Here is a 17,011-nt window from a genome sequence, read left to right on the forward strand (position 1 = left end):
CAAAGTTGGCCGATCTCACTAGTGCAGAACCTGAACCCTTGGCCGATGGTCTCTTATTCGGTAATAAATTTGTTAAAGACCTGGACAAGTTCGTGCACACTTTCACTGCGCTGGATAAGGCTCAAACATCGACGAACAAGGTCTTCTGTAATCGAGTTTTTGCCAAGGCCGGTAGACTTCGAGGGAGTCTGTCCGGCCGCGCCGCCTCCAATAACCCTCAGCCCTCCTACAATATGACGAGCCAGGGATTACCGGCTACCCGGGACACATTCTACCTGGCCAGAGCCAGTTGCTACTCAAGGACACAATTGGTCAGTGCCAACCACATCCTTCAGGCTATTGCAGCGATATTTTTACAGTACACAAGAGAGATGAAGGGTTACGCCTCGTGATCAGCTTGAAGGAGTTCAATTTCTGGGTTCTCTATCGGCATTTCAAGATTTGGGGGGGGGGGGATACATCTGCTCAGACATTCTGAGGGAGGGCTACTGGATTGTACGCCTCGACCTGAAGGATGCTTATCTTACAATCCCGATATTTTCACCTCAAAGGAAATACCTGCAATTCCAGTGGGACAATCAATGTTTCCACTTTAAAGTTCTCCCATTCGGCCTTTCTTCAGCTCCCCGGTGTTTCACCAAGGTTATGCGTCCCGTGGTGGAGAGTCTTCGAGCCAAAGAGGTCAGGATGATCGTCTATCTCGATGATATGCTAATAATGGCACAGGATGCTCTTCTCCTCATGCAACATTTGAATCGGACCTTCCAGTTACTTCAGGAGCTGGGATTTCTGATAAACGTGAAGAAATCCACTCTGACATCCCGCCAGATTGAGTTTCTGGGTTTCCAGATACACTCTTTCTTCTCTCCTCTCTCTTCTGGACCAGAAATTAGTAAATTCGGAAAGAGATAAGGTCCACGCTCCAGAACAACAAGCTATCCCTGCGAGTTCTAGCCAGGATAGCTGGGCTTTTGGCGTCCTTTACAGGCCATATTTCCTGCGCCCATACATTACAGGGCGCTACAGCGGCTAAAAATTTGTCACCTCCGAAAGTGCCTTGCGTATACAGAACTCATCTCCCTCACCGAAGAGACACGCTCAGGGATGCGGGATTCCTATCGCCCGACGCCCGAGACATGGGGATTTCCAAGAGGGGCAAGAAGTGCTCATTTCTTTTTTGTCCGTGAGACAAGTAGACCTTAAATTAAAATGAACATTTATTGAGCTGCAGCACTCTCGTGCAAACAGCCAATCAGGATCAATGAAATGAACCCAACAACATAGGGAATCGAACGTCATTGAATGTTGTTGTTGTGTTTGCAGACTGGAGCCTGCGGCAGGAGCAGCTTGTGACAGGGTCGGGGAGAGCAGGGGTGCCCATGGGTGCGCTGCGTGGGGAGGTGAGTGCTGCGTCGCTGCCTAGCGAGCTGATCGTGCACATCTTCGGCCTGTTTGCGCCTGACCGGCTTTGGGCCTCGGCTGCCTGTTTGCGCTGACGGGGCTGCCTCTTCTACCTGGTGCTTTGGCCCGAGCTGCAGCTCAGCATGCAGGTGTCTCCCACTGAGCGGCCGCGCCTGGAATACCAGATGCGCAATGTAAGGAAATGCCTCCTTGGCATGGTTGCCCCCTGACTTTTTGCCTTTGCTGATGCTATGTTTACAATTGAAAGTGTGCTGAGGCCTGCTAACCAGGCCCCAGCACCAGTGTTCTTTCCCTAACCTGTACTTTTGTATCCACAATTGGCAGACCCTGGCATCCAGATAAGTCCCTTGTAACTGGTACTTCTAGTACCAAGGGCCCTGATGCCAAGGAAGGTCTCTAAGGGCTGCAGCATGTCTTATGCCACCCTGGAGACCTCTCACTCAGCACAGACACACTGCTTGCCAGCTTGTGTGTGCTAGTGAGGACAAAACGAGTAAGTCGACATGGCACTCCCCTCAGGGTGCCATGCCAGCCTCTCACTGCCTATGCAGTATAGGTAAGACACCCCTCTAGCAGGCCTTACAGCCCTAAGGCAGGGTGCACTATACCATAGGGGAGGGTACCAGTGCATGAGCATGGTACCCCTACAGTGTCTAAACAAAACCTTAGACATTGTAAGTGCAGGGTAGCCATAAGAGTATATGGTCTGGGAGTCTGTCAAACACGAACTCCACAGCACCATAATGGCTACACTGAAAACTGGGAAGTTTGGTATCAAACTTCTCAGCACAATAAATGCACACTGATGCCAGTGTACATTTTATTGTAAAATACACCACAGAGGGCACCTTAGAGGTGCCCCCTGAAACTTAACCGACTATCTGTGTAGGCTGACTAGTTTTAGCAGCCTGCCACAAACCGAGACATGTTGCTGGCCCCATGGGGAGAGTGCCTTTGTCACTCTGAGGCCAGTAACAAAGCCTGCACTGGGTGGAGATGCTAACACCTCTCCCAGGCAGGAATTGTCACACCTGGCGGTGAGCCTCAAAGGCTCACCTCCTTTGTGCCAACCCAGCAGGACACTCCAGCTAGTGGAGTTGCCCGCCCCCTCCGGCCAGGCCCCACTTTTGGCGGCAAGGCCGGAGAAAATAATGAGAAAAACAAGGAGGAGTCACTGGCCAGTCAGGACAGCCCCTAAGGTGTCCTGAGCTGAAGTGACTCTAACTTTTAGAAATCCTCCATCTTGCAGATGGAGGATTCCCCCAATAGGGTTAGGATTGTGACCCCCACCCCTTGGGAGGAGGCACAAAGAGGGTGTACCCACCCTCAGGGCTAGTAGCCATTGGCTACTAACCCCCCAGACCTAAACACGCCCTTAAATTTAGTATTTAAGGGCTACCCTGAACCCTAGAAAATTAGATTCCTGCAACTACAAGAAGAAGGACTGCCTAGCTGAAAACCCCTGCAGCGGAAGACCAGAAGACGACGACTGCCTTGGCTCCAGAAACTCACCGGCCTGTCTCCTGCCTTCCAAAGATCCTGCTCCAGCGACGCCTTCCAAAGGGACCAGCGACCTCGACATCCTCTGAGGACTGCCCCTGCTTCGAAAAGACAAGAAACTCCCGAGGACAGCGGACCTGCTCCAAGAAAAGCTGCAACTTCGTTTCCAGCAGCTTTAAAGAACCCTGCAAGCTCCCCGCAAGAAGCGTGAGACTTGCAACACTGCACCCGGCGACCCCGACTCGGCTGGTGGCGATCCAACACCTCAAGAGGGACCCCAGGACTACTCTGATACTGTGAGTACCAAAACCTGTCCCCCCTGAGCCCCCACAGCGCCGCCTGCAGAGGGAATCCCGAGGCTTCCCCTGACCGCGACTCTTTGAACCTAAAGTCCCGACGCCTGGGAGAGACCCTGCATCCGCAGCCCCCAGGACCTGAAGGACCGGACTTTCACTGGAGAAGTGACCCCCAGGAGTCCCTCTCCCTTGCCCAAGTGGAGGTTTCCCCGAGGAATCCCCCCCTTGCCTGCCTGCAGCGCTGAAGAGATCCCGAGATCTCTCATAGACAAACATTGCGAACCCGACGCTTGTTTCTACACTGCACCCGGCCGCCCCCGTGCTGCTGAGGGTGAGATTTCTGTGTGGGCTTGTGTCCCCCCCGGTGCCCTACAAAACCCCCCTGGTCTGCCCTCCGAAGACGCGGGTACTTACCTGCAAGCAGACCGGAACCGGGGCACCCCCTTCTCTCCATCCTAGCCTATGTGTTTTGGGCACCACTTTGAACTCTGCACCTGACCGGCCCTGAGCTGCTGGTGTGGTGACTTTGGGGTTGCTCTGAACCCCCAACGGTGGGCTACCTTGGACCAAGAACTGAACCCTGTAAGTGTCCTACTTACCTGGTAAAACTAACAAAAACTTACCTCCCCCAGGAACTGTGAAAATTGCACTAAGTGTCCACTTTTAAAACAGCTATTTGTCAATAACTTGTAAAGTATACATGCAATTTTTATGATTTGAAGTTCCTAAAGTACTTACCTGCAATACCTTTCGAATGAGATATTACATGTAGAATTTGAACCTGTGGTTCTTAAAATAAACTAAGAAAAGATATTTTTCTATAACAAAACCTATTGGCTGGATTTGTCTCTGAGTGTGTGTACCTCATTTATTGTCTATGTGTATGTACAACAGATGCTTAACACTACTCCTTGGATAAGCCTACTGCTCGACCACACTACCACAAAATAGAGCATTAGTATTATCTATTTTTACCACTATTTTACCTCTAAGGGGAACCCTTGGACTCTGTGCATGCTATTCCTTACTTTGAAATAGCACATACAGAGCCAACTTCCTACATTGGTGGATCAGCGGTGGGGTACAAGACTTTGCATTTGCTGGACTACTCAGCCAATACCTGATCACACGACAAATTCCAAAATTGTCATTAGAAATTGATTTTTGCAATTTGAAAAGTTTTCTAAATTCTTAAAAGACCTGCTAGGGCCTTGTGTTAGATCCTGTTTAGCATTTCTTTTAGAGTTTTTAAAAGTTTGTAAAAGTTTGAATTAGATTCTAGAACCAGTTGTAGATTCTTAAAAAGTATTCCAACTTTTAGAAGCAAAATGTCTAGCACAGATGTGACTGTGGTGGAACTCGACACCACACCTTACCTCCATCTTAAGATGAGGGAGCTAAGGTCACACTGTAAAATAAAGAAAATAACAATGGGCCCCAAACCTACCAAAATACAGCTCCAGGAGCTTTTGGCAGAGTTTGAAAAGGCCAACCCCTCTGAGGGTGGCAACTCAGAGGAAGAAGATAGTGACTTGGAGGAAAATTCCCCCCTACCAATCCTATCTAGGGAGAACAGGGTCCCTCAAACCCTGACTCCAAAAATAATAGTCAGAGATGCTGGTTCCCTCACAGGAGAGACCAACACCTCTGAAATCACTGAGGATAGCCCCAGTGAAGAGGACATCCAGTTAGCCAGGATGGCCAAAAGATTGGCTTTGGAAAGACAGATCCTAGCCATAGAGAGGGAAAGACAAGAGATGGGCCTAGGACCCATCAATGGTGGCAGCAACATAAATAGGGTCAGAGATTCTCCTGACATGTTGAAAATCCCTAAAGGGATTGTAACTAAATAAGAAGATGGTGATGACATCACCAAATGGTTCACAGCTTTTGAGAGGGCTTGTGTAACCAGAAAAGTGAGCAGATCTCACTGGGGTGCTCTCCTTTGGGAAATGTTCACAGGAAAGTGTAGGGATAGACTCCTCACACTCTCTGGACAAGATGCAGAATCTTATGACCTCATGAAGGGTACCCTGATTGAGGGCTTTGGATTCTCCACTGAGGAGTATAGGATTAGATTCAGGGGGGCTCAAAAATCCTCGAGCCAGACCTGGGTTGACTTTGTAGACTACTCAGTGAAAACACTAGATGGTTGGATTCAAGGCAGTGGTGTAAGTAATTATGATGGGCTGTACAATTTATTTGTGAAAGAACACCTGTTAAGTAATTGTTTCAATGATAAACTGCATCAGCATCTGGTAGACCTAGGACCAATTTCTCCCCAAGAATTGGAAAAGAAGGCGGACCATTGGGTCAAGACAAGGGTGTCCAAGACTTCAACAGGGGGTGACCAAAAGAAAGGGGTCACAAAGACTCCCCAGGGGAAGGGTGATGAGACAACCAAAACTAAAAATAGTAAAGAGTCTTCTACAGGCCCCCAAAAACCTGCACAGGAGGGTGGGCCCAGAGCCTCTTCACAGAACAATGGGTACAAGGGTAAAAACTTTGATCCCAAAAAGGCCTGGTGTCATAGCTGTAAACAGCATGGACACCAAACTGGAGACAAGGCCTGTCCCAAGAAAGGTTCCACTCCAAACTCCCATCCAGGTAACACTGGTATGGCTAGTCTCCAAGTGGGATCAACAGTGTGCCCAGAGCAAATCAGGGTCCACACTGAAGCTACTCTAGTTTCTGAGGGTGGGGTGGATTTAGCCACACTAGCTGTCTGGCCGCCTAACATGCAAAAATACAGACAGCAACTCTTAATTAATGGGACTAGAATAGAGGGCCTGAGGGATACAGGAGCCAGTGTCACCATGGTGACAGAGAAACTGGTTTCCCCTGGCCAATACCTGACTGGAAAAACTTACACAGTCACCAACGCTGACAATCAGAGAAAAGTACATCCCATGGCAATGGTTACTTTAGAATGGGGAGGGGTCAATGGCCTGAAACAGGTGGTGGTCTCCTCAAATATCCCAGTGGACTGTCTGCTTGGAAATGACCTGGAGTCCTCAGCATGGGCTGAGGTAGAACTAAAAACCCATGCAGCAATGCTGGGTATCCCTGAACTGGTGTGTGTGAAAACCAGAGCACAATGCAAGGCACAGGGTGAACAAGTAGAGCTGGAGTCTGGAAGGATGGCCCAGCCTACCAAGAGGAAAGGAAAGTCAGTTGGGAAACCAACTGCAACACAGCAAAAGAAAGGGAACCTCTCTTCTCAGGAAGAAGTTCTGCCCTCTGAGGGAACTGAGCCTTTGGAGCTTGAACCTTATCAGGTTGAGCTCTTAGGCCCAGGGGGACCCTCAAGGGAGGAGCTGTGTAAGGGACAAGAAACCTGTCCCTCTCTTGAAGGCCTTAGGCAGCAAGCTGCTGAAGAGTCCAAAGGCAAGAAAAATGGAACCCATAGGGTCTATTGGGAAGATGGACTCCTGTACACTGAGGCCAGAGACCCCAAACCTGGTGCCACTAGGAGAGTGGTAGTGCCTCAGCTGTTCAGGAAGTTCATCCTAACATTGGCCCATGACATTCCCCTTGCTGGACATTTGGGACAAACCAAGACGTGGGAGAGGTTAGTCAACCACTTCTACTGGCCCAATATGTCCAACATGGTTAAGGAGTTTTGCCTCTCCTGCCCCACCTGTCAAGCCAGTGGTAAGACAGGTGGGCATCCAAAGGCCCCCCTCATTCCACTTCCAGTGGTGGGGGTGCCCTTTGAAAGAGTGGGTGTGGACATAGTTGGTCCACTAGAACCTCCCACAGCCTCAGGAAATATGTATATCCTGGTAGTAGTGGATCATGCTACCAGGTATCCTGAAGCTATTCCCCTTAGGTCGACTACTGCCCCTGCAGTAGCCAAGGCCCTCATTGGTATCTTTACCAGAGTGGGTTTCCCTAAGGAGGTGGTGTCTGACAGAGGTACCAACTTCATGTCAGCATACCTAAAGCACATGTGGAATGAGTGTGGAGTGACTTATAAATTCACTACACCATACCATCCACAAACTAATGGCTTGGTTGAGAGATTCAACAAGACATTAAAAGGCATGATCATGGGGCTCCCAGAAAAACTCAAAAGGAGATGGGATGTCCTCTTGCCATGCCTGCTTTTCGCTTACAGAGAGGTGCCACAGAAGGGAGTAGGATTCTCACCCTTTGAACTTCTGTTTGGTCATCCTGTAAGGGGACCCCTTGCCCTTGTTAAAGAAGGCTGGGAGAGACCTCTCCATGAGCCTAAACAGGACATAGTGGACTATGTACTTGGCCTTCGCTCTAGAATGGCAGAGTACATGGAAAAGGCAACCAAAAACCTTGAGGCCAGCCAACAGCTCCAGAAGTTTTGGTATGACCAAAAGGCTGCACTGGTTGAGTTCCAACCAGGGCAGAAAGTCTGGGTTCTGGAGCCTGTGGCTCCCAGGGCACTCCAGGACAAATGGAGTGGCCCTTACCCAGTACTAGAGAGGAAGAGTCAGGTCACCTACTTGGTGGACCTGGGCACAAGCAGGAGCCCCAAGAGGGTGATCCATGTGAACCGCCTTAAGCTCTTCCATGACAGGGCTGATGTGAATCTGTTGATGGTAACAGATGAGGATCAGGAAGCAGAGAGTGAACCTCTCCCTGATCTTCTGTCATCAGACCCAAAAGATGGCACAGTAGATGGAGTGATCTACTCAGACACCCTCTCTGGCCAACAGCAAGCTGATTGTAGGAGAGTCCTACAACAGTTTCCTGAACTCTTCTCCTTAACCCCTGGTCAGACACACCTGTGTACCCATGATGTGGACACAGGAGACAGCATGCCTGTCAAAAACAAAATCTTTAGACAGTCTGACCATGTTAAGGAAAGCATCAAGGTGGAAGTCCACAAGATGCTGGAATTGGGAGTAATTGAGCGCTCTGACAGCCCCTGGGCTAGCCCAGTGGTCTTAGTCCCCAAACCTCACACCAAAGATGGAAAGAAAGAGATGAGGTTTTGTGTGGACTACAGAGGGCTCAATTCTGTCACCAAGACAGATGCTCATCCAATTCCAAGAGCTGATGAGCTCATAGACAAATTAGGTGCTGCCAAATTCTTAAGTACCTTTGACTTGACAGCAGGGTACTGGCAAATAAAAATGGCACCTGGAGCAAAAGAGAAAACAGCATTCTCCACACCTGATGGGCATTATCAGTTTACTGTTATGCCCTTTGGTTTAAAGAATGCCCCTGCCACCTTCCAAAGGTTGGTGAATCAAGTCCTTGCTGGCTTGGAGTCCTTTAGCACAGCTTATCTTGATGATATTGCTGTCTTTAGCTCCACCTGGCAAGATCACCTGGTCCACCTGAAGAAGGTTTTGAAGGCTCTGCAATCTGCAGGCCTCTCTATCAAGGCATCCAAATGCCAGATAGGGCAGGGAACTGTGGTTTACTTGGGCCACCTTGTAGGTGGAGGCCAAGTTCAGCCACTCCAACCCAAGATCCAGACTATTCTGGACTGGGTAGCTCCAAAAACCCAGACTCAAGTCAGGGCATTCCTTGGCTTGACTGGGTATTACAGGAGGTTTGTGAAGGGATATGGATCCATTGTGACAGCCCTCACTGAACTCACCTCCAAGAAAATGCCCAAGAAAGTGAACTGGACTGTGGAATGCCAACAGGCCTTTGACACCCTGAAACAGGCAATGTGCTCAGCACCAGTTCTCAAAGCTCCAGATTATTCTAAGCAGTTCATTGTGCAGACTGATGCCTCTGAACATGGGATAGGGGCAGTTTTGTCCCAAACAAATGATGATGGCCTTGACCAGCCTGTTGCTTTCATTAGCAGGAGGTTACTCCCCAGGGAGCAGCGTTGGAGTGCCATTGAGAGGGAGGCCTTTGCTGTGGTTTGGTCCCTGAAGAAGCTGAGACCATACCTCTTTGGGACTCACTTCCTAGTTCAAACCGACCACAGACCTCTCAAATGGCTGATGCAAATGAAAGGTGAAAATCCTAAACTGTTGAGGTGGTCCATCTCCCTACAGGGAATGGACTTTATAGTGGAACACAGACCTGGGACTGCCCATGCCAATGCAGATGGCCTTTCCAGGTTCTTCCACTTAGAAAATGAAGACTCTCTTGGGAAAGGTTAGTCTCATCCTCTTTCGTTTGGGGGGGGGGTTGTGTAAGGAAATGCCTCCTTGGCATGGTTGCCCCCTGACTTTTTGCCTTTGCTGATGCTATGTTTACAATTGAAAGTGTGCTGAGGCCTGCTAACCAGGCCCCAGCACCAGTGTTCTTTCCCTAACCTGTACTTTTGTATCCACAATTGGCAGACCCTGGCATCCAGATAAGTCCCTTGTAACTGGTACTTCTAGTACCAAGGGCCCTGATGCCAAGGAAGGTCTCTAAGGGCTGCAGCATGTCTTATGCCACCCTGGAGACCTCTCACTCAGCACAGACACACTGCTTGCCAGCTTGTGTGTGCTAGTGAGGACAAAACGAGTAAGTCGACATGGCACTCCCCTCAGGGTGCCATGCCAGCCTCTCACTGCCTATGCAGTATAGGTAAGACACCCCTCTAGCAGGCCTTACAGCCCTAAGGCAGGGTGCACTATACCATAGGGGAGGGTACCAGTGCATGAGCATGGTACCCCTACAGTGTCTAAACAAAACCTTAGACATTGTAAGTGCAGGGTAGCCATAAGAGTATATGGTCTGGGAGTCTGTCAAACACGAACTCCACAGCACCATAATGGCTACACTGAAAACTGGGAAGTTTGGTATCAAACTTCTCAGCACAATAAATGCACACTGATGCCAGTGTACATTTTATTGTAAAATACACCACAGAGGGCACCTTAGAGGTGCCCCCTGAAACTTAACCGACTATCTGTGTAGGCTGACTAGTTTTAGCAGCCTGCCACAAACCGAGACATGTTGCTGGCCCCATGGGGAGAGTGCCTTTGTCACTCTGAGGCCAGTAACAAAGCCTGCACTGGGTGGAGATGCTAACACCTCTCCCAGGCAGGAATTGTCACACCTGGCGGTGAGCCTCAAAGGCTCACCTCCTTTGTGCCAACCCAGCAGGACACTCCAGCTAGTGGAGTTGCCCGCCCCCTCCGGCCAGGCCCCACTTTTGGCGGCAAGGCCGGAGAAAATAATGAGAAAAACAAGGAGGAGTCACTGGCCAGTCAGGACAGCCCCTAAGGTGTCCTGAGCTGAAGTGACTCTAACTTTTAGAAATCCTCCATCTTGCAGATGGAGGATTCCCCCAATAGGGTTAGGATTGTGACCCCCACCCCTTGGGAGGAGGCACAAAGAGGGTGTACCCACCCTCAGGGCTAGTAGCCATTGGCTACTAACCCCCCAGACCTAAACACGCCCTTAAATTTAGTATTTAAGGGCTACCCTGAACCCTAGAAAATTAGATTCCTGCAACTACAAGAAGAAGGACTGCCTAGCTGAAAACCCCTGCAGCGGAAGACCAGAAGACGACGACTGCCTTGGCTCCAGAAACTCACCGGCCTGTCTCCTGCCTTCCAAAGATCCTGCTCCAGCGACGCCTTCCAAAGGGACCAGCGACCTCGACATCCTCTGAGGACTGCCCCTGCTTCGAAAAGACAAGAAACTCCCGAGGACAGCGGACCTGCTCCAAGAAAAGCTGCAACTTCGTTTCCAGCAGCTTTAAAGAACCCTGCAAGCTCCCCGCAAGAAGCGTGAGACTTGCAACACTGCACCCGGCGACCCCGACTCGGCTGGTGGCGATCCAACACCTCAAGAGGGACCCCAGGACTACTCTGATACTGTGAGTACCAAAACCTGTCCCCCCTGAGCCCCCACAGCGCCGCCTGCAGAGGGAATCCCGAGGCTTCCCCTGACCGCGACTCTTTGAACCTAAAGTCCCGACGCCTGGGAGAGACCCTGCATCCGCAGCCCCCAGGACCTGAAGGACCGGACTTTCACTGGAGAAGTGACCCCCAGGAGTCCCTCTCCCTTGCCCAAGTGGAGGTTTCCCCGAGGAATCCCCCCCTTGCCTGCCTGCAGCGCTGAAGAGATCCCGAGATCTCTCATAGACAAACATTGCGAACCCGACGCTTGTTTCTACACTGCACCCGGCCGCCCTCGTGCTGCTGAGGGTGAGATTTCTGTGTGGGCTTGTGTCCCCCCCGGTGCCCTACAAAACCCCCCTGGTCTGCCCTCCGAAGACGCGGGTACTTACCTGCAAGCAGACCGGAACCGGGGCACCCCCTTCTCTCCATCCTAGCCTATGTGTTTTGGGCACCACTTTGAACTCTGCACCTGACCGGCCCTGAGCTGCTGGTGTGGTGACTTTGGGGTTGCTCTGAACCCCCAACGGTGGGCTACCTTGGACCAAGAACTGAACCCTGTAAGTGTCCTACTTACCTGGTAAAACTAACAAAAACTTACCTCCCCCAGGAACTGTGAAAATTGCACTAAGTGTCCACTTTTAAAACAGCTATTTGTCAATAACTTGTAAAGTATACATGCAATTTTTATGATTTGAAGTTCCTAAAGTACTTACCTGCAATACCTTTCGAATGAGATATTACATGTAGAATTTGAACCTGTGGTTCTTAAAATAAACTAAGAAAAGATATTTTTCTATAACAAAACCTATTGGCTGGATTTGTCTCTGAGTGTGTGTACCTCATTTATTGTCTGTGTATGTACAACAGATGCTTAACACTACTCCTTGGATAAGCCTACTGCTCGACCACACTACCACAAAATAGAGCACTAGTATTATCTATTTTTACCACTATTTTACCTCTAAGGGGAACCCTTGGACTCTGTGCATGCTATTCCTTACTTTGAAATAGCACATACAGAGCCAACTTCCTACACGCAAGTACGGTTGGTTTTGTGCGGGAGTTGCGGGTGGAGACCGTCACTGAGAACTACCCAAACTATAAAACAAACATTCACCTGTTTCACCGTGACTAGTGAATTTAAGGAAATGAAAGAGGAAAGAAAAATGCTTTTTCACTCACAGGTTTGAGCTTCTATAATGGATGGAGAACATTTCATGAAGTTTGTTTTAAAATCTCATAATATCGGAGTGGCTTTGAGAGCCGATTTATCTGTTTCGGGCAACCGCGGTACAGACGTGGTCTCTGTGAGACTTCCAGCTGACCCCAGTTTTAAAGTGTACGAATGGTGTGTTTTTAATGATAAAGGGCAGTCTGCAACAAAAAACTAAGTAAAAGAGGCCGACGTGGGTGCCCAGCAGAGCTGAGACCTGGCTGCGAGCTTGTAAGCTTTGGAAAACATTTATGAAGCAGATGTCCAGATATTATTCTATTTTTGGAAACAGTTTATTTGTGTTTTACTAAAGACCTTTAACAGGTGTGTGTTGTTTTGTCTCCAGTCAGCACATACTATATGTACATCAGTAGAGTGAATCCACTGGCACAGAGTGTGAATATGCCAGATGTAGTGAGATTTTATCTAAATGTGATCAGATAGCATAAAAGAACTCCTGACAGAAATGAATGTTTGAAATGACGGATGCTGTATGGTTGATATTACATGTATATTTTAATCAATGAGTAAAGCAACACAATGATGGCATGTGAATGGCCAGAAAACGAGGGGTGGGGTGGATTAGCAGCACTGTGCAGAAAAAATAAGAATCTATGTGCATTTCGCAAGGGCCTGAAATGGAGGCAATCTCAATGCCCCAATGCCCTAGAAAAGCTGCACCCAAATTGGCAAAAGAACATTGCTCCCATGCAACGCACTTCCAGCATTCTCTGGTAAGCAGCTGGGGTGGGGTTGTGGTAGGGGTGGAGGAGGAGAGGGCCTTTCACTCCTGTAATTTTGCAGTCTTCTCTTTGTACTTTGCTCCAGTGCATTGCTCATTCTAATATGCAGGGAAGTGTAAGTTATTGTCTCACCCGGGGATCTCATTCCTTTCCATGTGGGCGCCTTGTGCTCGGAGATCTCAGTCCCAGAAGGCACTCTCTGCAATTCTCCATGGTCATAAGTACATCTGACCAACTCCTTTCGGTGCGTGCGGCAGGAAGGTAAGTTTTCATATGGTCTACACTTTCTCCTCTTTCTGACGGGGTTGGGGGGCTGGTGCAGGTCATAAACTACCAGCATCCAGTGACCTACTGCATTAGACCCTGGCACAAATGTGGAATGCCAGTGGACGGGCCCAGTCTCTGTTTATACTTAGTGGTGCAGTCAAGTGCCGGCTCATCGCCCATTGCTTCTGCACCAATTAAGACAAATATTCACTTGATGTACATGTGTGCAAGGACCTTTCTGCCAGTTCCGACTGAATTTGTCTTCCTCACAGCCTCAACAAGGAACGCTGTGCTCTGAACCATGATCCTTTCAACATTTGGGTTTTGTAGCTAGGTACAAGGGGAGGAGTCATTCTATGGTGTGTGAGGGAAGAGAACATATCAGTAACATAGCAAAGCATGTGGTTGCACCTGGTGTATAAATCTTGGTACATACTTTCTTAAGTGCTGGTCAAAGCACCTGCCACTTTCCAACATTTATCCTTCAACATGCACAACATAGAGCCTACAGGAAGGGGAAAATAGGACAGATGAGCAAGAAAAATAGCTCAGTGGGTTTACACACCTGCTGCCACTATAAGTGTAAGTATGTGGCTCACTCACACTTTTGCATGGTGCTCCAGCATTTCCAATGTCTACTTTCTGTATTTGGTCCGAAATAGGACACACATAATCTGGTTGCAGAAGTTGTTGCAGTAGTACTGAGGTAAAAGGCTCCCCCCTCAGAGTGCGCCAGGCATCTAATAAGACTCGAACAATTCCCAAATTATCATGCACATATTTTTTAGCAACCGAGCCACAAACTGCTTTGGGCTAAAGATGTGCCCTCTGTGAAGAAACAGTACCACATCTTTGTCTAAATGTATTTACATTTGCATTGGACTGAAAGGTGGGAGCCTCTACTAGAGGGACTTTGTGTCCGCAACCAACAGTAGTAGATGCTGTATACATTGCTTTATGTTCCTGTTATTAATAGTGTGTACAGTATTTTTTCCTGTCCGTGCACAATGTGTGTTTCTATTGTATTTGTTTAAAGTCGTGGGAAGATTTGTTGGGGAGAGTTGTAGATCTCCATTAATTGCTAGAGTATAAAACTCAATATATGTGATGGGCCCTTCTGTATTTTAAAACATTTACATCTTTTATGGGTAGGTAGCAGAGAGAGTTTGTGCAGTGAGTTGGTTGTGCTCTACTTGTGGTATTAGTATAACCCCCTCGCGATCCCCCTCCTACAGACCTTTCCTGGTCTTTCAGGGGAGTACCAGATGGGAGGCTGCAGCAAGGGGTATGAGATGGCCATAGTACACCACAACGGAGATAAAAGTAAAATAAAGCAGTGGCACTTTTGGGTGTTTGTTCAGCTGACAAGCTAATATTGGATTTCTAAATCCTGGTAGCTAAAACATAAACAAACCTCATTTGTCAGTTAGCATTTGACTCCCCAAGCGGCCAGGACAGTGTTTCCAACTCTGAGTGTGAAGATTTAATAGCTGCTACATGTCCTACATCTGAGTGAGACAAACTTGAACATTTATTGCTGAGCTGCATCTTTTTGTTATGGAAGCTGACTCTGCTTCTGCCACTACTATACCAGTACTGTGCACAAGAGAACCTGTACTACTACTGCCAGTGCTGCATATGCTCCTGGTGTGGGTGAAGAATGTGGAAATTTAGCCATGAGTCCACAATAGTATAATCACACTACATCCACCCAGGAGTGTAAAAGGGAAGATTGACTTAACTGCCCATTACTGCCTCTTGTGAATGTGTACTTGAGGATATACTTGTGAATACTGCCTCAATGAACTACAGCAGCTCTGCTATGCGGTTTTGCTGCCTCATGAACAGTTAATATGCTCTGCCAAGAAGTGCAATTATTGTGATCCACACATGTATCAGAGTATCACATGGGAGTATTTTTTAAGCTGGACAGCTATGAGTTGGCCCTAGGATGGAGATGCAGGTTCCCACTGTGTAGATGTACATTAGTGATTTATGGAGCATGTGGGGCAAGCAGATTTCTGTTACATTTTGTCCCCTGGCCAAGCAGATTTTTTAAAAATGTCCACACCCCTGCACGCTGCGAGCTTCAATGGTGGCTCGACCACATGGCCGCATGAAATGGCAGGGCAATTTTCGGTACTCGTCCAGATATCATTCTGGAATCCGCCAGCAGGTAGGGCTGGGGAGCCAGATGCAGTTCAGTCTTGACCGGGGGGGCGTTGGTCGCACAAAGTCGCGACTACATATGAATTACTTAGAGCTTTTGGCAGGTTCGTTTGCCATAAAGACTCTGGCTCCTCGTTCCATTTGTTGCGTTCTACTGCGCATGGACAACGTCTCAGCAGTGCAATACGTCAACAAGCTGGGCGGGACGAGGTAGCGGTTCCTAGCAGAGATTGCAAAGGTGTTTTGAATTGAAAATTCTTATCGCATATGCTCGAAAATATTTCAGTGCCGGCTGGCGCAACTTAAACTTGGAGTGTTCGAAGTCTAATTCTATTTTTTTGGCAGGAACAAAATTAGCAATGTCATTCTTGACAAAACTAATTTGATGTAATTTTCATTTTGTGTATCGCGAGAATAACCTTTGGTAAGATTATTTCTGATTTTTAGTAACAAGTTTAGGCATTGTTGCATAAATCTGCTGCTTAGAGAACATTGCTAACAGGGCCTTGATGATTAGTTTCAATCGTTCCTCCCTGAAGACAGGGGAAGATGCCAAGATGAGTGATGGGGCACAGATTGGAAACATACCAAAGAAATATATTTATTGAGCTGCCAACCATTCCTGTTTGGTAGCCATGTATTAAACGCAGAATGTACCTGCTAACATGCTTAAAGTACTGATAGCTTGCCTCACTTCTGTCGATGTGGCGATATGGCGATGTGGTTACTACTTGGTCAGCTTTCACAAAGGTTAGCTTACCTTTTTGTTTAGCAGTTGGTGGCCGTGGGGAAAGACCCTACTACCACCACCCATTAAACCAAACAAACTCATTAACAACCTGGACCTGTACACCATGGAGAGGGTGCCTTGAAATGATGTTTGCCACTTGGATCATGAGGGGGCTGGAAGGAGTGAACTTTTGGTAAAACTATTATTTTTACTTATGATTTTTGTTAAGTGCTGCAAACCACCGTTCGGTAGTCTTGCAGCATGCAGGGTTTTTTAAATATCTATATATCTATCTCATAGTGATCATGTGAAGAAATATATAAAGTTGAGAACAAGCTGAATTATTATTAAGTTTGTATGCTGAACCAAATATGATAAATATTTTTAGCTAGTGATCATGATGAGTCTTAGACAATGTCCCCTTATGCCATCTTGAAATAGGACTTTTGGAATAGATCCATGATGAAAGAACTGGCTCCCTGTGTTGATTAAGGAAGGTTTAGATAATGTGAGAATTTTGACGCCTATTAAAACATTGCTGCTGCCACTGGTAACTTGGATAGCTGTTTGAAAATAGAAGAGAAGATGACCTACATACAAAAATTCTGGTGCACCGTGGCTTTCACAAAGGGTAGCCTACCACATCTGAATGTGGAGATCCTCCTAGGTCAGGTACATGGGACCCTTTGGGATCGAATGGGTGCGAATTGTCTTCTATCAAGACAATTTAGCTTTTTCTTGTTTATAACCTTGGCCGGGGTGCCAGGTTGTATTAAAGATAGGCCTCTTGGGCACCTTTACCCAATTTTAGCAGTTTTCCCAGCCCCTCTCACATCCACTCACTACCGGCATTCTGTCATAAAAATATATCTGTGGCAACGAAC

At 47.9% G+C, this 17,011-nt stretch overlaps 1 protein-coding gene across 1 annotated transcript in view; it reads left to right on the forward strand.

The window, feature by feature from the left end:
• CNOT9 (CCR4-NOT transcription complex subunit 9) overlaps window positions 1-17,011 on the forward strand; it is a 110,721-nt gene that overhangs the window by 15,235 nt on the left and 78,475 nt on the right. The gene's annotated exons all lie outside the window — the stretch shown is intronic.

This window comes from Pleurodeles waltl, chromosome 3_2 (assembly GCF_031143425.1).
Source record: "Pleurodeles waltl isolate 20211129_DDA chromosome 3_2, aPleWal1.hap1.20221129, whole genome shotgun sequence".
Taxonomy (NCBI): Eukaryota; Metazoa; Chordata; class Amphibia; order Caudata; family Salamandridae; genus Pleurodeles; species Pleurodeles waltl.